Source organism: Gavialis gangeticus, unplaced genomic scaffold (assembly GCF_001723915.1).
Source record: "Gavialis gangeticus isolate Ggan-Ray unplaced genomic scaffold, GavGan_comp1, whole genome shotgun sequence".
Lineage (NCBI taxonomy): Eukaryota > Metazoa > Chordata > Crocodylia > Gavialidae > Gavialis > Gavialis gangeticus.
Genome location: NW_017729008.1, coordinates 30866927 through 30887047, shown reverse-complemented (window position 1 = coordinate 30887047; position 20121 = coordinate 30866927). Strand labels below are relative to the sequence as shown.

Sequence of the window (20121 nt, the reverse complement as noted above, 5' to 3'; positions counted from 1 at the left end):
ACAGATTAACGTGGCCCTAGGTCCTCTTTCTACCTAAATACGTCTATACTAGAAAACTGTACAGACTTAAATACTGATATAGCTAATGTTAACAGACATGGTTATAGCAGAATGCTTTTAACCACAAACAAGGTCTCTTACAAAGTCACCTAGATTGTGGCAGCAATGAAATGCATGAGATATGTTTCCCTGAATGATGGAAGCAATCCCCAAGGTCAGCCAAGAGTTAGAGACCGGTGCTTACATGGCACCATAACCAAAAGTTATATTAGATATTCAGGCTCTGATTTATCGAGTGACTTAAGCGTATGCATAACTTTACATATGTAAATAATCCTATTCACAGTCAAAGGGAAGCGTATCCCAAGGCAACTCTCCTGCCCATACTGTCAGCATACGATCAGGAAGTGAGAGAGTGTTTTGGTCACTCCTAATAAAGTCAAGAAAAGTTTTGCTGGGCTAACCCTGCAGTAGCATTTGAAAGGTTTAAATTTTAAGGGAAACATTCAGAATTAAGATGTTGGCTAACTAAGTTACGGTTAACTAAGTACAAAGAGCAACTCACAAAGACACTCTCATGGACCCAGGAGAACAAACTTTCATCTTCAGCTTTCTTTGGGCAAAAATGAAGTTTATTTCCTACCTATGGGGACTTTTTACCATCTTTAACTTTCCCTGAGGAAAGGTGTATGAGCCTGAAAGCTTGCAGAAAAAGATCCTTTTTTTGCGATTTCCTAGTTGATCTAATAAAAGTTATCATCTCTGAACCACGATTCTAGAGTTTTACATTTCTAGTTAACGAAATGTAGCTTTGTCTGTAGACCTGAGTCATCCGGATTGCATAGATTCAGAATCATACATTGCTCCAGTTTAACACAATTTAACACCCGAGGTGAGTTTTATTAGATGCTGCATTAACCAACAAAATCTTTCCCTTTCAGGTACCACCAAGCCACGTAATATTTATGAACCTGGGCATATATAAATACCACTCTGATCCCTGCAGGCTTTGTCTGTGTTGCTAGTTATACCAAAATATTTTTTGAATACCCAACAATGCAAAATAATACCGCTTTCCTCTGCATATTCAGCTGCTTAGGCACAATTGAAGCTCTGGCATTCAAATTAAAGGAAATCCTTTGTAAAACAAGACTTCTCATAAATGTCAACTGGTTACTACCGCAGCAATAAATTGTCCTGCTACAAGATATTCCTAAGGTAAGTAATGGCATGTAAAGTATTGCTTTACATAGGGCATATTACTTGGTGAGTGAGATTTCCACCATAAACCCTGTTTGTATTTAAATAGCTTTCAACTCAGCTGTAAAGATATGCTCTAAGCGTGCTGTCCAAGGCCCCAGAGAAGGGACTTTACACATCTAGAGCACCTTTTCATCACAGATCCCCTAAGCCTTATGCAGTATTTTAAGGGTATCTCCGCTGTCATAAAATGCTTCTTTTTAAATGTTACAGACAACTTAATGGATGAGACGAGATTCAGTTTCTTAGAGAACTCCTAAATGCTCTTTTTGTCTTTAAATCCTTCCTGCCAGATACCACCAGAGCTCACAAGACAGAGATCCATGCTTATTCACCACTGGGACATAGTCCTAAGGCAGAGGTAGGCACCGTTTTTTGGCCAGAGTGCTGAAAAACAGCACAATGCTGACCTAGGAAGGTGCCACAGTGCCGGCATGCCAGAAAAACAAAACGAGGGTTGGGCGGGAGGGTACACAGCAGGACGTACTGCATATTAGTATATTTAATAATCATAAATGTTGCCTTTGCTGTTGTGTGTTTCTTTTTTGTTCAGCATGTTGCAGTGAGAGAGAGAGAGAAAAGAGAGAAATAAGAGAAAGAGGAGAGAGAAAGAGAAAGAAAAAAGAGCAGAGAAAGAAAAAGGAGAGTAGAGAGAGAGCCAGACACACACACACACACACACACACACACCCCCATGTGAACAAACACAGAGAACCAGAACACACCCAGAACCAGACACACGTGCACACACAGAACCAGATGTGCGGGCTGCTGGGCCACTGGACAAAGTCCGACCCAGCAATGCCCTGGGCCCACCGGAGCCCCTGTGCTTCCCCAGGGAGCCAGCCCCCAGGCTGCAGCGTGGCCAGCCAAGACCCCAGCCCAGAGCCTGCCCATCAGCCCAACCACCCACCCACCCCACACAGCTAAGGCCCAAAGCTGGCAGAACCATTTAGGACATCTAAACTGTTATCCCCAGAGAGGCTGGGAGAGCACACGATGGCAGATCCCTCCACCCCGGTGCCAAGGCAGCTGGTGTAGGGGACCATCAAGGAGTGATTTCCCCCAGGAAAGTAAACCAGACTGGCTCTGGACTGATAGTGCTGGCTATCTGTAACACCTCACTGGGTCCAGGGCATTGCTCTGGGGTCAGGCCAGTGCAGCAGGGGCAGGGAGAGCTGGGCTTCCTTGTACCCTGAAGGGCTGCGCTGCCCCCCTGTCTGCTCTGTGGTGCACGTGCAGTCTCTGCGAGAGCTGATGCTGGAGCTGTGCAGCCTGCCCGTTGCTTGCTGCAGCTGCCCAGAGCCCAGGCTGGCTACAAACAGTTGTGCCGGGCCCTGGAGCCCAGTCACCAGCTCTGTGCTGGGAGCAGTGGAGAGGCCAGGGTTGTGCTGCCTCAGGCTCCTCCCACAGTCCACTCCAAGGCGTGGGTGCACGTGCCGGTACAGAGCTGATGCCAAAGCCTGGTACAGCTATTTGCATCCTCCTGGCTGCAGCTGGCCCTGGCTCTGGGTAGCTGCTGCCAATCATGGAGCCCAGGTTGCTCCCAGCAGGGCTTGCAGCCTCCCAGCCACCTGCTGGGAACAGCCTGGGCTCCATGGCTGGCAGCAGCTACCCAGAGTCGGGGCTGGCGGTTGCGTGCCAAGCAAAATGGCCTTGCATGCCATAGTCGGCATGCATGCTGAGGGTTGCTGACCCCTGTCCTAAGGCTTCTGATTGAGTAAATGAGACAGAAAGCAGGTAAGTGACTTGGCCAGGGCCATGCCATGAAGCAGTGGCAGAGACCACCCAATTCTCCTGAGTTGCAGTGGGTGACTCACTCCCATTAAGGCGCAAAAGCACATTTTAAAATGAAAAAGCATTACCCAAACACAAAGGGAGGAAGGGTTAAAGCTGCAGATATTTTTGGGTCTGCACTCTTGTATTTCAAAGAAGGCTCAGTTTGCAACTTGAAGCTTGGGAGTTTTGTACTCCATAATTTTGTAACCTCCTAGTTAGTGCTTTTGTTACTTGAAAGAAAACCTGCCTAAATGGAAACAGATGGTAGATGAAGCTCAAAAATAAAAATATAAAGCTGTTAAGCTATACTGCATGGCGCAGAATTTTGCCCAAGTACAAAGTGCTGTGAATATTATCCTTTGCAGAGACAGGGGAAAGGCAGGAAAAAGCTTATCTGTCCGTCTTTGGTTTCTTTACTGCTGCACATCACTGGACTATCTGAGTGTATCACATTATACTAGTGGACTTCAAGAGATGTGTAATATTATCTATACAATTTTATTATAGTGCATGTGTGCATGTGAAGGTAAGTGTAAGTTCTTTTACGGCCCATACACAAATTTGGTATGGGTCCCCTTCCCCTGCTAAGATTTATATCACAGCATATAATAGCTAATGTACATGCATACTGTTTTCCTGGACTGAATCCCAGATTTTGGCTGTGTCTCATTAAGCCTTTTATTGCCACCAAAAACATGCAGATATCCCATCAGCTCAGATGGGAAGGAGTCCGTGGAGCAAAAAGATGGGAACTCAACCCCTACTGTTGTCTGGAAATTCAGAGCAGCCCTGGAGCGCGGCGCAGCAGCAGCTGCAAGGTCTCCGTGCGGCCAGAGGTCCGTTACAGAGCTTTACCCCATAACACACGCTGCTCGGATAACGAGTGCCTTGCTCTTGCCTAAAACCGCAGATACTGGCTATCAGAGAAGACAGGGTTAGCAGGCTAGAGACGAGCTAAAACAGAACGATCATTCCTACATTCCTGCTTGTTTCTTATTCCATGAGATTGTCACCTGTGTTGAATTTTTTTCCCCCCAGCAGCAAAGCAGTACAAGCTATTAGTCTGCTGGAGCGAGCAACGGAGGCATTTCGTGGCACCACAAGAAGGAGCTGATTTAGCACAGCCTGTCTGCCTGCGTTTGAGGTTATTGCTACTGACTTAGCAAACTCGCTATTGTCTGCTCTGCTGCGCTGAGGACTCCACAGTCTCCTATGGGATGGATGAAGGAGCCTGTTCTGTAACTCCTCATAACAAGAGAAGGGAAATCAATGCCTATGCCCTTTAGATGGGATCATGGGAGCAGGAGGTCACTAAACATTAACAATTGCTCAGCAGCTCTGGGCGTTTGATGGGAGTGGCCTACAAAGAGCAGAATACGGTTCCTAAACTTTCTCAGTAAGAGGTGGATATTCTGAGGGACAAAGAAGAACTCAAAGCAGAAAGGGAAGAGAGGGCTGCTTTCTCTTAGCTACAAAAAATTGGGGGTATTCCAAGAAAAAAAAAGTAAAGCAACAAGGGGGTGAAGGCTGTAGGGAGAAGACCCGAGTGCTGAATATGGAAGAAAAATATGTCTGAACATAAGAGATTGTTCGCACACACTGGACTTTGCTCCGGTAATTATGCACTGGAGATGCTTTGCATCTCGGTAAGATTTATTATTCACTCGCTGAGCTCAAGAGTTGTACCTGCTGCTTGCCATGGAGAGCATCTGTTTCACTAATTTGTGGCAAGAATTTACTGCGTATGTTGGAAAGTTCCTCCTAAAGGAATCAGCCAGTTGCATCACTGCCCTTCTCTCTTTACCCTGAGATCACTGATACTTCTCAGATATTTGGAGGAAGTGGGACCCAGCTACAAACTTTTCCGTGGTAAGAACTGACGCAAGTGGCAATGGTGTGCACGGTTCACTTGTGAACATGCTACATAGGCTCCACAGGCCAGCTTTCCCAAGAGTTTAGATCCTACTAAGCACCTAACTGATTTCATAACTGGCTCACAACATCACATTCTTGAGAAAGTCAGGTCATTTATTTTCTGGACCTAAATGGGAATTGAGCAATCTGGCTCCAGCTGCGGCTGCTGAAAGCTTGAAAATCTGAAATTGGACTCTTAAAAATCCTGGCCGACGTGTGCTGAGTTGTTATATATGAAAGGGCTGAGTATATGCCCAATGTACAGAAACATAGAAAGGGCACGTGTCAGTTCTAGGTCTGAATACCATTGTACTTTGAACAACTGTAGACACAAGTAATTTCCTGTCTCTCTCTCCTGCTCACTCTCTCTCTTTCCCTCACTCACTCTCCCTCGGTATTTTCATCTGCAAAATGGGATAATGTTACTGACCAACTCTGTAAAGTGCCTGGAGACCTGTGGAGCAAGATGCTACATGTACACTGTTGACCTTTGAATCTGTCATCCCTCCAGAAAGTAAATTTCTCCTGAAAGTTCCCCTGCTGACTCCCTTTTTGGCCATTTGCATTAAGAATGGATTTTCTAGCTACCTTTGACATGCACATAAAACTTTAAATCTCATTTGGAGGCTGCTGCCCAAATATTTACATAGAGAGTTTCTTAGGAAAGTATCCCGTAGAGAGGCTGGCAGTTGTTTTGCTTTGCTATGTGAACCATTTTGGCAGCTTACCTTCTCCTCCATTCATCTTGCCTGTGACTCCAAACATTGGCTAGGAGATTCTTATAAACTGTCCCTGACACTGCTTGGAAACGCATACTCTGCTTGATTCAACTCTAGACACAGGTCAGCTTGCTACTAAATTAATACAGGCGGCAAAATGTCCATGGAGCTGTTGTATGCAACACAGTCATCATTTTAAAAAGGAGAAAGAGCTGCAAAGAAACCCTTTGCTTTAAAAAAAAATTTCTCTGGGTGAAAACATGGCTGTGCCAAACAACTCAAAGGCACAAAATGCAAATGCTATTTACAATGGCAGTTCTATAAATATCCCTGGCACATTTCATTAGCTAGTGACTGTAGAAATGAAGAGGATACAGTGTATTCTTCCATGACTCAAATCAGAAATTATAATTGGAAGCAGAATATTTCCTAAACGCTTGCTGCATGTACAGGAGGTAATTACTGTGCTGAATACACAAAAAAAAACCCTGTGTCACAGTGCCTGCTGTTTGGACAGATCCATTGAAAGGAGGAGGGAAATACAAGGCCTTTGATTAAAAAGACACTATTGGCTTAAAACCCCCCCCGTGCTCCTGTCAGAAACTTTTAACTGGCTAGTGGTCCTGGTAAGTTCTCAAGTTGCTCGAGCTGGAGAAGGTTAGGAAGAGCAATGCTGTGCTTAAATCTTTTCCAGCTTGTTTATCTTTTTGCATTTAAGAGCACTTTGGTCCTGATTCAGGAAAGCATCTATAGCAGGGGTAGGCAATTATTTTGGGCGAAGGAGCACTTACCGAGTTTTGGCAAACTGTTGAGGGATGCATTTCCCTTTCCGGTGCAAGGAAGCAGGAACAGGTCCCAGGTCAGAAGCCTCTGCTAGGCAGGGGTTTCTGGCTCGGCAAGGGCTGGGCAGACCTTGCTGCTGGGTTCTGCCACTAGTTTCCTCTGGGTCCTACTGCCCTGGCTCCTGTCATCTTTGAAAGGCAGCTAGGAGCAAATAAATGCTCATTTTCTAATTTTTTAGGGGCCTCACAGGCTTGATAGAATGGCCTGGTGGGCTGGATCTGGCCCCCAGGCCATATTTTGCCCACCCCTGATCGATAGCAACCACCTATCATGCTAAACAATATAGGCTTATTGCTTCCTCATATCCCTCAGCCTGTTTATATCCATCTCTTGTCTCATGTCTTATAGGAACACGGGCAAGTAGGGCTGGAAGGGACCGTATACGGTTATTTAGTCCTTTGATTGAAAGCATGTTGAGGCAGAGACCATCTTTTGCTTCTACAGCATCTACTGCAGTGGGGTCTTGGTCATATGGTAATGTAAATCATCAGCATCCTGATGATAATTTCTCTGAGCCAAGGGAGAGAAGCTCTATAGTCCCTAATGCACAAGGAGTGCAGCTGGTCCCATGGGTGACTAGGACAAAGATATCACAAGAAAGTGGAAGTGGCTGCACTGATGACTACCTGGGCAAACGGATGCCCACATCGGGGGGCGGAGCGTGTCCTGCCTCGTGCAGCTGGCTGGGAAGCTGCAAAGATCTCCGGCCACCAGGACGCATGGATCCAAGTGGCTTGTTTGCATCTGGCATCCTTTGCTTGTGATTCATTAAAAGAAAACCTTGAAGAAAGGAAGTGGCATTACCGCCACAAGGCATCATTCATCGGTCCCAGCTGGCGGGTCTGCTCACCCCACTGCAATCCCTCTTCAGGAAAACACACGTCTTAAGCATGTGCGTACGGTGCTGCTCCCACTCTCTTGCTTTCCCGACTCGTGGCTTTTGTGCACAGTCACTTCCATTGCTCTGCCTGTATCATCTAGTAGATAGTCGGTTGTGTCCAGGAGTTTTTCATGGACCAACAGCAGAGGGAATTGAACGTTTTCAAAGAGGTGAAAAAGTAATTGAAGAAAAATACTACCCTTCCCAGGGAGCCTCAAAGGCAGGTGGCATACCAGACAGTGTTTGCAGGGCTTTGCCAAGATTTAACACAGAGCCCCTTATGCTTATCCCCTCCTTCGAGATCCCTGAATACAGGACAATGCAAAGTAGTATTATAAGATTTAAAAAAAAATGATAAATATCCATGGGACCTTTCCCAGAACGCTAAATAAACAAAATGATTATGAACCGGTGTTGTTAATAGTATCTCAGCAGCAAGTCCTATGGACACCCATGGATAAATTCATGAACACTCAATGGGTTAATCTTCTATCATCCGTGGTGAACCAGGCTGTTGAAGGTTACTGTTATTTGTCAAGGTTATGTGTCATCTCTTTTACAGCACCCACTGTACAGTTGGAAGGGGTATTAGACAAGGTTTCAGGCACAATGTAAGCTTGTCTACTATCTCCCAACTATATAATGGCCCAATAAAGATACCAATGAAAAAATCCTTGCTTCTCATATATTTTGTAGACCATCATGGCTACAACTGCACTCCAACCTTTTCTTATCAAGAAAGCTACTCGGCAGTCGAGGCTGGCAGAGGTTAATTATAAGCCATGTTTTTTCCTTAGGAAGGATGAGAATCTTAGTTCTCTAAAACCTGTCCCATGGCATTTGCCAAATAATGCAAACAATTTCAGAGGCAGAACAAATATCTTAAGTTTACAGAATCCCTTTAAAGTCATGGAAACCTTCTGGTTGGTAATGGGACCTTACCTTTGGAGCCATGACCATGAGAGGCATCCCTAAATTTAATATATTGGGAAAGTGGCAATGCCAAAAGACATAGCGACATAAAGTAAGATATAAGCTTATAATATACTGCATGCTGTTCATTGTAAGGTGAGTACCCCACATCTGTATGTAAGGAAATAGGTAAAGGACCAGTAGATGGTGCTAAAGAATACAATGCAAAATCCATGGCTCATGTTTGACCAGTCGTACAATGCAAATACTTTCTTCTGGCAGCTCTTCATATTGGTCCTGCACAGTAAGGGCAAAAACCACCAATGAGACTGATGAGTGTTTCATACCCTGAGACATTACATCGCAGTGAAAGAGTATACTAGTGAGGCTGCACTGACAGTCCAAGCCCTTTAAAATGCCTCCGAGCCTGAAGGAAAGGAGAGGTGGAGTTTCAAACAAGAACTTGGTTACTCACCGGCGTACGCTCCAAGGACAGGGAATCCTTCCCCAGCAGGAAATCGCTTAAAGGGCCATGGCTGCAGAATACTGCAGACATTTCTGGCAACGTCCATTGCCAACAAGAAAGCAACAAATATGAGGGGATTTGAGTTGGAAGATGGGGCAGGGTGGCTCAAACCTTTTTAGGCACCCCTAATCGGGCTCAAGACACCATGCCTTAAACAGAAGGCCCCCCTTGGAAAATTGCGGCTCTTACTTTTGCTCACTTTTGATTACTAGAGCAATTCTTCTGTTCAGAAAGCCCATGCTGCTCAGAATATTTCTGGCACCGGATTCCTTTTCAACATCTCCCAATGGGTTTATCTTGTGAATTGTGTTTGCACACCCATGATGCCAATATTGTGTGGCATCCTGATGCACCCTTGAATGCATCTCAAGGGCCCCTGGTTGAGAGTTGCTGCCTTAGAGACCAACTGGTCGGCAGAAAAATTGGAGACAGTCCAGGAGAGGGCAACAAAAATGGTTGGAGCACATGACTTATGAGGAGAAGCTGAAGGTATTGGGTTGATTTAGTTTAGAGAAGAGAAAACAAGGGGGATTTAATAGCAGCCTTCAACTACCTGAAGAGCAGTTTAAAACAGGACAGAGCTGAGCCGGACTGTTCTCAGTGGTGGCAGATGATAGAACAAGGAGCAATGGGCTCAAGTTGAAGCAAGGGAAGTTTGGGTTGGATGTTAGGAAGAATTTTCTCACTAGGAAAATTACCCAGAAAGGTGGTGGAGTCTCCATCCTTGGAGGTTTTTAAGACCTGGCTAGACAAAGCTTTGGCTGGGATGATCTAGTTGAGGATGGTCCTGCTTTCAGCAGGGGGTTGGACTACATGACCTCCAGAGGTCCCTTCCAGCCCTAATTTTCTGTGATTCTCTGACATGAGCTTCCATAGACAAGAACCTACTTCATCATATGGTACATGGGATAAAATACGCTGTTGCCTGTGAAGTTCATGTCTCTCTGAACCTAAAACTGAGGGCCAAATCCACATGAGGCACAGACAGAAGTTAGACATTTAAGTCCAAGTCAGCAATACATAAAAACTTCACCTCATTGCTTAGGTGCTTGAGAGGCCATTGGCGCTTAAGATTTGCTCAGAAAAGTTATGCAGGCTCCTAAAATGTAGCTGTTGTAGTTGCCCAGAACTGCTACCATGTACCTACATAGCTCATCCCTGTGCCTAAATTCTCTGAAGGGCCCTGTCCAATAAAAATCAGATCGTGATTTGCACACACGCACGCGCACCTGCACACACCCACGACAACAGCAGCACAAAGCACAGCTGCCAGGGCCAAGTCCATGATAACATATGGCTAGAAGAGGGCAAAGTGGTGGCATCTGCTTTTTACATGCCAGCCTTTCAGGTTAGAGTATTTACCAAGGAAGCAGGAGAGCCAGGTTCAATGCCCTCCTCAGCCCAGGATGATTCAAGGCCACATTTCCTAGCCCATGAGAAAGTGCCTTCCCCAACAGGCTACAGGCTAGTTTGGCATAAAGTTACTTCCTTCTCCTTCACCTGAGGCCGAGCTACAGCGGACAAGGGAATGTGAGATTCAGGGACCGTTTATGGATTTTGCACTCTGAACCATTGATATAATGTGCAAGCAGTCTTGGGAACAAAATGAATTTAGCACCTAACTCAAGTCTGTGAGTTTCACTCTGGGCAAAGGGGGATTAAAAGAGATGGATCTGGGCCTAGATTCTCGTCTTCCTAAGCAGTGGAAGGCAAAATTCTCTTGGGTGGAAAGAAGCAGGATGCACTCAAAAAGAAGTGTCAACTCATCTATTATAACAAAGCCCAGTATTAGAATACCAGTGTAGAGATTTCCAGACATTTCAGCTGGCTATGGCTATCACTCTTGATCTGGGGTTGACCATGAATAGCCAATGCACGTTTCACCACAACCTACTTTCTTAGCCTAGATATGCCCCAAGATCTGCTGGTCAAACTTCTCACATCCTGCTTACTTCAGATCTTGACAAGTCAGTGGGACAATTCAAAATGTTCCTTCCAACCTGTTCACATAACTTCTTTCTGTCTAGGCCTCCATTCACCAAGACAAACTTTAAACAAACGTCCAACTCCAGAGTTTAAGTGCTCAAGAGTTAAGCCAGGACAAAGTGCTGTCACCCACCCAGATCTTGCAGTCTTTTCTCTTGGTTCAATCTGGGAAGTATTTGTGGCTCCTATACCAGGTCTGCACTGTTAATGTAATTATTGGATGCACCTAGAGATGATAAGTGCTATAGAAATGGAATAAATAATAACTAAATGAACAATCAATACTGTCGGTCTATCTGCTCCACCTCCTGCCAGACCAAGATTGTTCCCTGCAGTACATTTTGCTTCTGCTTTGTTCAGACTAGTTTTAAATGAGTCAAGTGATGGGGCTTCCATCACTTCCCTTGGGAGACTATTGTACAGTCTAATAGATCTAATAGATCAGCTTCTGCCTAGAGCTGACTGCAGCTCCTGCTAACAGAGGGAACATGGAAGTCACTCTCAAGCCTGCTGCGGTGCTCAGCTATTTGTGACTCCTGCTTGCAAAGATGACACACTGCCTATACCAATCTTCAGGAAGGATCTTCAGCTGTCTTTGAAGGCACTTGATCAATGTGCCTGCCCTCCTCTGCCTCCACCTCCACAAAAAGAAGAAATGCCACCAAACCCTTTCTTCTCTCTTTCCTGAGTGCACTGGTGATGGGAGACCATATGTTAGCCAGGCTGATGGAAGGGAAGTGCATGGACCAAGGACAGTATATTGATTGCCTTTATTGCATATGTAAGGGATTCATGATGAATTATTCATTTACCTCACAGTAATGGCAGAGACCACAATGAAGAATCGAAGTGTGCTTGTGCTAAATACTTAACACTCATGTAGTTAAAAGATGGTCCCAGCCACAAAGACCTTACAGTCTAGTTCAGTGACAAGAGGTGGACAATTTCAACCCAGGGCTCCTGAATTAAAACCCAAGTTGTTCTGTTGTCATTACTATTTTAACCTGACTTTGCTACCCTTCGAAGAACATACCTTTTGCAGTGTACTCATCAGATCTCATCCCTTCTATTGTAAGTTCTTTGAAGCAGGGACTAGACAGGGTTTGGGTCTATAAATGGGGGTTAATACTCTCATCTGGGGGTTAATACAGCACAAGCAAAAAGTAATACATTACTTGGGTTTGGAAGGGGGTGAGGTTTCAAAGGGTCTTGCAGTCTTAGCCTGGCTGGCCGAGTGGATGTTGGGTGCATCTGCGTTCTGCTGCAAAGGCTACGTACTTTGTACCAGATGTTACTTTCTCCCCCAAAACTCCAGCATTACTCCTGATATGATAGTTAGTATTCAAAGCTGCAGGCACAGAGGGGGGTTACATGTAATACTTATCCCATACTAAGGACATTCAAAACACAGGTGTGCATATGTTAAAGCTCATTAACTCAGGCCAAGTGCCCTCTGAGCATCTCAAAGTTACCTTTCTTAAGTGAGGGTTAACTCTGGGTTGTGCTATCTGGCTTGTGTTGGGGTAACTTCAGGCTGCTCCATGGAGATAAAATGAGCAATATGCAGTCCTTCAGCATCCCAGGATGCATCACTCCCAACTCCTTCCCCCCATACCCCAGCAGGGATACAGCCCAAGTGCCCTGGCTCCTAGCTACAGACCTGCTCACCAGCCCTCTAGGTGCAAGTCAGAGCTGTGCAAGAGACAGCACTAACCCTTACCGTGCGACTGCTTGCAGCATGTTCCAACTTTAACACCACTTCACTTTCAACAGATTTAGTATGGTCTAAGTGTAACATGCAACTTCGCCCCGAGAGGCACTGGGATCTGAGGGGTAAGATGCTGGACAGGATGGATCTCTGCCCTATCACTGAGAGGCTGTGTGACCTCAGACGGATGTCACCTGTCTGTCACCTCTCCAAACCTCCTTTTGAGCAGTCTGTTCTGACTGCACAAACTTTGGGGCAGGGACAGTTTTGCACAATGTGTGTGTACAGCACCTAGCGCAATGGGTCCTGCTCTTGGTTAAGGCCCTAATGCGACAAAGGCTGTGGAGAGACAAAAATGAGGCTGCTTTGAAAGAGCAGAGGGTGAAAATGACCACATCTGAGTGCACGTCACACCTGCTCTTTGCAACTGAAATCGTTATGATCTACTGGGAGAAAAATCAATGTGGCTCATAGGAAAATGATCAAAAGTGCCATGTGCTATTCGCACGTAGCAATAAACTCTGGTGCATATTGCACTGGCATTTATTGCTCCTGGGCACTGCGTTTCAACATGTGCCTGGGCCCACAGCACGTTGAGCTGGCTTGGGAACACCTCTTGATGGCAGGGAGTCTGGGGGGTCAGCCTGCCAGCCTGGGGCTGCTCTGACCCATCTCAACGTGCTGTGGAGGGGCTGGCTGGGGCACAAGGATGCGCCAGTGCAGGGCTAGCTGGCAGGCAGCCCCCATGCTGAAGCACCTTGTGCCCCAGCCAGTTGGGACAGTGTCTACATGTGCATCGCTTTGTGTGCTAAACAACTCCACTGCAGCACAGTACTTGTATTTACAAGTACTAACCTGTGGAGGAGTTAATTAGTTTCCTGAGGCCTAGGCCTAACAGGGGTGCATGTGTAGATGCTGAGATTTTACTGTGGAGCTAATTAGGTCACTCCGCAGTAAACTTCTCATGTAGATGCGCCCAAAGCGACCCCGAGGAGGCAGAGGGACAAGTATATGCAAATGATTCTTGAAGGACAAATTGAGATTTCAGTCCCCAAATAGCCCTTACAGTGCTCTCCTGGATAACAATGACTTCTGCATCCCCAAACTTTCGTGGAGGTATGCAGTGTGGCAGCCATTCCTGTAACTGCAGGAACGGAGCTGTTCAGGACTTGAATTTTGATTCCATGGGAACTTTGGATATTTCAAAATGTATCTGTTCCAAATCAGCATAAAAACAGAAACAAAAACAAACAAAAAAGTGTTTTCCCCCAAAATCAATTTTTTTATACCAAAAAAAAAAAATCATTTGGGTGTACAAGACATTTTATTCCAAACCACAAAGCATTCTGCATGTTTCAACCGGATCAAAACACTTTTTACCTCCAACAGTTTTTAAATAAAATATTGTCACAATTGACACATACCTACAGAAGCTTTCACTGCCCACAAAGTAGTATTCAAATGGAAGAATATATTTCATTGGAGAACTTGGGCTCGCTCTTACTCACTAACACTAATACATATTTCAGGCTCAGAATGAGATCCTCACTTGGCATCAATCGGTACAAGCTGAATAGATGTCAGAGTTTCCATGCCCATCTACAACAGCTGGGGACCTACACCTCATATATGGAAGAGAGCTGTACAGGAAGGCGGGGGAGCCATGCAGGGCATACGGGAATTGAGAACTGCTGATTCACCCTCAGAGGCTTGCAGGCATTACTAATGACAAGCTTAATGCTGTCAAGTTTGGTTCTGTAATTTCTTGCTCGGTTTTGTCCTGGACCTTGCTGTCTCTGATGCAATGAGACACAGCGCTCAGTTGGGTTGGGGCCTGGCTGTACAACCCCAGAGGGCGGTCCAGGACATGCTATGCCTTCATGGCATGCTCAAAATCTTCCAGGGGTCACGGTGCAGAATATGCCACCTCTCTGCACACACACGTTCCAGTGCTTGGGGAGGAGAAGTCTTGGGGTGAGGGACCTACCTTCTCCCCATTTTCACCACCCCTGTGTGGCGAACAGCTCCTAGAGCTTGCAGAGCCCTTGCATTTGATGGAGTGATGGTGAGAAGCAGCAGAGTAGCTTGGCGTGGGTGACGGGGGAGCTCCATAAATGGGGGAAAGGGTGCCACAACACAGGCATAGATACTCAGGGCTCCAGGCACTGCTCACTCCTGCTCTTTGAGGGAGATGCCACTGCTGTGAGAGGTGCTGTGTGCTCCCATCAGGAGCCGGGTTAACCCTTCTCTGGCTCTGCAGCTGCTGCTGAATTAAGGCCTCTGAGTCCTCACTTGCCAAACAAATCAGCAAGTGTGCGGTCAGGAAAGGGCTACCGTGGAGGCTGGCCTCCTCTCACAGCATGTCCTGTCTTTACTTCACTTTGCGTGGGCAGAGGTTTAAGCCCCTCTGCCTCCATTCTGCACAAAACCTATTGGGGAAAGTGCGGCACTGGGCACAAACTCTACCAGTTACACCGCGGGTTAGAAGACTGTTTATGAGATGGCCTGCATGCCTACATCCTCCCTGTCATACATAGAAGGATTTTGCATTTCTCTATTCACGAATCACTTTACCCACCAGTGAAATGCATGAGCCTCCAGAGTGCAGCACAGCCGCTCTATAACGCCGCATAATAACACTACAGTAGGGTTTAGGGTAAGATATTATTTGAAACTATGGGTTAAATCCTGCCCTCCGCTGCCCTGACACGTTCCACCCCCTGAGCGTAGGGCCCTGGAGAGGGCTGCATTTCCAAAAGCTGCTGCAGAAAAACCAATCCCCAGCAGCGTCCTGTGACTCTCACAGCATGTTCGAAGCAGGCTGGGCTTCCTAATGGTTCCCAGATGCTTCTCAGCTCTCACCCGCTCACTCCGGTCCACTTCTCCCCGCCCCCCATCCTATTTGGTACCGCTGTGCAAGTCCAAGTGGAAGCCTTGTGTTGCCCTGTCACCTACAGGGCTGCAGTTTCCCAGGGGGCCTAAGCCACTTTAGCATCGGTAGGTTTGGTTTCTATTTTTTTTTTTTTAAGAATAAAAAACTAAAAGAACAAGTTCAGAATCACAAGAGGCTGGAGGAGCAGCCTTGCCAATTTGCTGCCGTTCCAGCATGCTTCATCATTGCGGGCTGTGCGCGTGTGTAACCCAAGCACAGTATCCTCTTACAACCCACTCTCAGCCACCCTTGTCCTCTATAGCGAGTGCGTCATTTGAAAATTAAGGGTTTTACTCCCTCTCTGGGTACCAAAGTACACACGTGGCAGCTGGAAACAAGAGTGATGGGCACCCTAGGGATGCTTAGTAGAGTGACCAAGGGCAAAATGGATCGTTAACCCTATATAGGAAAAACATCATCTACGCACCCCTGAACATGAGAGCAAAAGTTGCAGTAACGGCAGTGGCTGGGGGGATATAAAGGGAAGAGGTGCTCAGTTGCGTCCCAAAGGGCAGGCACATGCTAAGAATAAGGGCTGGAGAGGCTGTTTAGCTTGCGGATTTAGGAAACTTAATTGAAAGTGCTCTTGCAAAGATTTTTCCCTGCAGGATTTTGTGCTGATCTTGAAAGCAGCATGCTTGTCATGGCAGTTTTCTGCAGGAGACTCGTCTTATAGAACTGCAGTCCAAAAGGGTTAGGGTTAGGGTCCAAGTTTTTGCTTGTCTGCTATCTGCATAGCAGTTCCTGGCTGTGCTGGTGCTAAATATTTCAGCTGAGACAGACAGGGCACTGACAATGTTGCTGTGTGTGTGGTATGTCTATAGCCATGCTGGAGCCCATGTGGCCAGGAAACACAAATAAGACTGGATTTATTTTATTAAGAGAATTTCTAAGAAGGAAAAATCTAGGCAAAGGATCTGAGCCTTGTAGATTGGCAAGCTCAGCATACATGGTCAGAAAGCACTTATGTACTGTTAGAGTAACAGCCTCCAGGAAGGGCTTACATGGTCCAACATGGTTTACGATGATTGTTTTAGGTATGTTGCACTGCTACATCCACTGCCGTTCACCTTCTGGACTAGGCAGGGAACACTGCAGTAAGACACTTTACATGTATATACACGTGCTTCATTCGCTCAGTAGATTTATGAATATTGCTTAATCAAGTCATACAACATCCTTGAGAAGCAGGTAAAGGAGGCAAGGGTCATTTTACTCCCCAGCACTTAAACCTTGCCACCCCTACAGTGAAGCGCAGCAACTCTTTAACAGCACTGGAAAACACAAAGTGCTGCAGACTATTTGTCTCCTAAATCACCATCCTTATTGCCTGCCCATCCCACCAGCTGCTTGGTGGCCAGCAAGCCCATGCAGGATCCAAAATGAAAGTGCTCAGGTTTCCGTGATGGTCCAGGGAATGGTCAATCCTGAACTGGTCTGGTGGGGTTGGACAAGATGACCTTTCTGACCCCTCCAGTCCTAGGATTCAATACCTGCTTATGAAAACTGATGGGGTCATAGGACCACACTGCACCTGCAGAAAGCACTGCTAATGCTGCACCCTTCAAACTCTTGCTTCTTTCTCATGTACGACACGACACTTCCTTCCTACCACGCCTCCTGGACATTGCTCCTTTCCTCTCCACTCCTGACCGCCTGCCTGTCCCTTCTCGCTGTTAAAGGTTTGACTCAATGGCCACAGATGTCGATGGAAAGGTTCCTGTTGATTTCAATGAGTGCTCAGTCAAGCCCTAAACGATCGAATGCACTAGCTGTATATTTTCATTCTTTATTACCAGCCTCAGAGCACGTGGCCAGAACAGTACCACAAGACATCTAAAAACAAAGTGTATCATAGTTCCCAAGTCCAAGAATGATCCACTCGTGTTCCCCTCTAGGTATTTATGATGATCCCAGTATAATGTTTCTAGCACAAGAATCTGACTGGGGAAAGGAGCATTGATTTTCCATTCGTATGGGACCAGACCTTACTTCAGAGAAGAAGCTGACTCCAGTAGGGACACTTGTAGAGTAAGGAGCAACTATCAGCAAATGTTGTTGTTCCCTTACAATCTCTTGCTTGGCAGAAAACACAGTTCACAGTTGCTGTACAGAGGGAGTTGGACCTCCTGGCATTGCAACATACTGTCTCTAGTGCCAGGAAGCAACCGCTATGGAGCCACCGAAGACTTCTGCCACGACGCTCCCTAAAGGCGTTGCACTTCAGTAAGCCCCAGGTCTGGTGCTGGAGAACAAGCCGACTTGCCTGCTACAGGTGTGCCGCAAGTGGCTTCTCCTCTTCCGCCACAAGCCAGTCTACAGTCGGAGATGTGCCACTCTGGGCTTGTTCCTGGCACTGCTGAGTTTGGGAGGGGAGAGGAATTTGAGTGGTAACCGAATCAGTCCCTCAAGGCTGCTTTGTGCAGGAGAGGTAGGTGATTACATTGCACCTCAAGGTGGGATCCTAAGCCAAATGACTCCTAAAGGTGACTTAAAAAGAGTTAATTGGCTATGCAGCCTTAGCAGCATTAAAAGAAGAATTTATTAATGGGTTACTTGGAAAGAATGAACTGCGGTTGGTTCCAACATTCAGGGGCTGATCCTCAGCTGGTCTACCTCAGCCTCACTGCACCGTGTCTCTTCTCCAAAATATGACTTGCTACGTATCTTTTATGGAGGATCCACTTATGGGAACCGGTGCCAGAAAGGTTAGAACAAGTAGCTGTGAGCAGCAATCCCGAGCCAACGTATAACAGCATTGCCAGGGCTAGCGGCAGCGCGTTCAAATAGCGTTCACCTGGTGTTCGCTCCTTGGGGGCCCTCTGCCACCCCCAGCCCATGAAAGGGAATCAATCTGCTTTAGCACCACTGAAATATTTGGGATTTCCAGGATTCAGTTATAGGCAGGCAAAACTGGCACAGATAGATACTCCAGACATCCCCCTCCTCTGGTCCATGCATGAGACACCTTCACTGACAGTCTTGGCCGGGAGGGGGTCCACAAAATCCTACTGGTGTAAATACTGAAGTGGACTGACGCCAGTGGAGCAGTACTGGTATGAAATGGGCACAAGGGAGAGTAGAGTGAGGTTCAGGAGCTTGCAAATGAAATGCACTTTAAATAAAAGCTCAGCAGCGAGCCCTGAAGTGGTATCTGGAGCACACACATGCACAATACACCCCTGCTCGTGAAAAGAAATCTCGGCTCCGCTGCTTTTACTTTGCTCAGGACAAGGTTTTCAGGATTACGGTTCAAATTTCCCCGCAACCTGGCTTGTCTCCGAGCAAGGATTGCTGTATCACACAAGAGTCTGAGTGCATGTATTACTATACCACTGCCAGAGCTATTATTAGAAACAATTGTCTCTCCTTGAGATTCTACATAGATGCTCGTATCTATTTCGCTAACACCCTCCCAGCAGCGAACATGCTAACAAAGCCATCCAGACACCCTCCTGGCATACACACATTTGCACTGCAGGCAGATACACCGACGTGGATTAGAGAAACGGGGGCCATTTATTTGTCTCTTCCAGACTTCAGATGCGGTAACTTTTCTGCAACGAGCTAGGAAAAAGGTGCGCCGGGGAAGTGAAAAATATTCCAGGGGCTTTGCAAGAGCAAAACCCCAGCTCGGCATTAAACTTGCTGCAGCCATTTGGTAGGTATAAGAACAGCCCATCTTAGCCGTCAATGGAAGCGTGTAGCTGGGTCTGCAAACGTGCCCCTCGCTGCCTGCACCCCTTCCCCTCTCCCATTCATCCATCACTGTTCCCATAGTCATCTGCTTTCTTCCTTTTCAAATGCCACAGACATTTCTGCCTCTTCTCCATTGCAAATAAATGGAGGCAGGGGGCGTGGAGGAACTTGCCTATGGCACACACACACAGATACATCTATATCTATATGCATTAAACCGAGTCCACATGGTAAGAAAGAAAAGAGCTCGATTTTGTGCACTTCTGCCCCCAGCCTTGCAAATATGCTGCACAATCAATGCCCCGCTTGCCCCACATCTGAAAACAAAAGGCACTCGTTACCTTCTTCCTTCACCTCAGCAGCAGCAGCAGCGCCTCAGATTTTAACCAGACTGTCCACAGGAGAAAGCATCCCATTAAATCCAGCGTGAGCAGGCCTTTGGCCTAACAGGCAGCATCCATTTCTCTGTACCTCCTCCTCTGTGGTTTGCTAGATTTCAGGCACGGCCCTTTTCTCCCCTCCTTTCCCCTCCCTCTGTGTGTGTGCGCGCGTGTGTCTGTAAGGAGCTCCACACTGCTACCACATCCCATCGCCCGGCTAACGGTCTCTCAGACAGACACTGGCTGCGGTCCAGAGCGCACGGCTGCAACATCCATCCTCAACGGCTCAGAGCCGGAGTAAAGGGGGTGGGGGAGAAAAAACACCCCAACCCAACACCCCCCCGCGTGCAACACTGGGAGGAGCGCTCACACCGACAGAGCATGCCATCAGAGGAGCCTGGGAGCAGCTGGAAAGCCAACAGGCCTTCTGCACGTTTTCCTTTCTCCTCCAGCCTTCCCCCCCGCCGCTTCTTGCACTAACGGCTCACGTGCAGACAAAAACACACTTGCATTGAAAGGAGGTTGGCTCTGTGCACAGGGTGGGGTGGGAAGGGTGCAGGAGCCGGGCGGGGCAGGGGGGGAA

At 46.9% G+C, this 20121-nt stretch overlaps 1 protein-coding gene across 4 annotated transcripts in view; it reads right to left on the bottom strand.

Annotated features, from left to right (window-relative positions):
* The window catches only part of FRMD4A (FERM domain containing 4A), a 379383-nt gene that overhangs the window by 237339 nt on the left and 121923 nt on the right, over positions 1-20121 (bottom strand). Inside the window, exon 1 of one of the 4 annotated variants that reach the window (XM_019509539.1) lies at positions 19500-19591. The exons of the other annotated variants lie outside the window; for them this stretch is intronic. The gene's annotated coding sequence lies outside the window, so the exon portion shown is untranslated. Of the gene's footprint in view, positions 1-19499; positions 19592-20121 lie in introns of those variants that run through there. 4 annotated transcript variants of the gene reach the window in all.